The following is a 973-nucleotide window of genomic DNA, read 5'->3' on the forward strand; positions in this document are numbered from 1 at the left end:
TCATCAAACTATAAAATATAAACAAAATGTAATTGATAAACTGTAATAATGAAAAATGTATAATTAACTGAATGTAAAATGAATGTCAAAATTGTAAATCAACTATTGAACCTAAATACTATTGTTAAAGGTTCTTCGCCTTATAGGCTTATAACCTTTTTTTTGGCGGGGAGGTGTAATGGGCATGTATTAGAAGGTATTATAACCGCTTTTACTTATTCGAACCATACTATGCGGTTCTCCTTGTAAAAGCATTTAACATAACAACCTATGAGCACAAGACGGTGGTTTCTTCAATACGACAACAACAACAACTTTTACGACCACACCCAAGGTACCTGCGAGTTCCGTATATTGACCAGATCAAAGGAGCTGACAGCATATATAAGGGAGACAGGAGCACAGCCTGATCAGATGTACCTGGACCAGCAAGAACGAAGTCACTTCACGCCACCAGCCATTATACACCGCTACACCGCTACTACCACGAAATAGTTCTACATAATACTATATTTTGATTGTTCTATATTATTAAACACATATTATTACTTCGAAATTAGTGTTATTATTTCAAATCACAACATCGTTTGGATTCTGAAAGGGCTGCACGTAACAACATACTGTTAGTATAAATGACTTTAATAGCAATATTATAAAATATACTTATAGAAATATAGGCAGACCGTCTTCGTTCAGTTTCGGTTTTGGTGTACAATGATTTTATATCATTGAATTAACATTTAACACATTCATTACAATGACCCATTTTGACATCTAATGAACAGCAGAGAGGTACCCTTTTTTTACATTAGTACTTCATTAATTCTATAGTATATTGTGTAGAGTATATGTATGCTAAAAATGAATACCCATTACCCAATACGCACCCACCTACCCAAATGTTGGAGAAGCAGCCGCTCCCTCTAGACTCCCTTCGCTACGCCCACTGTTGTTAAGGTGATTTTCAGTAAAA

This window comes from Acyrthosiphon pisum, unplaced genomic scaffold, assembly GCF_005508785.2.
Source record: "Acyrthosiphon pisum isolate AL4f unplaced genomic scaffold, pea_aphid_22Mar2018_4r6ur Scaffold_21017;HRSCAF=22803, whole genome shotgun sequence".
NCBI lineage: Eukaryota > Metazoa > Arthropoda > Insecta > Hemiptera > Aphididae > Acyrthosiphon > Acyrthosiphon pisum.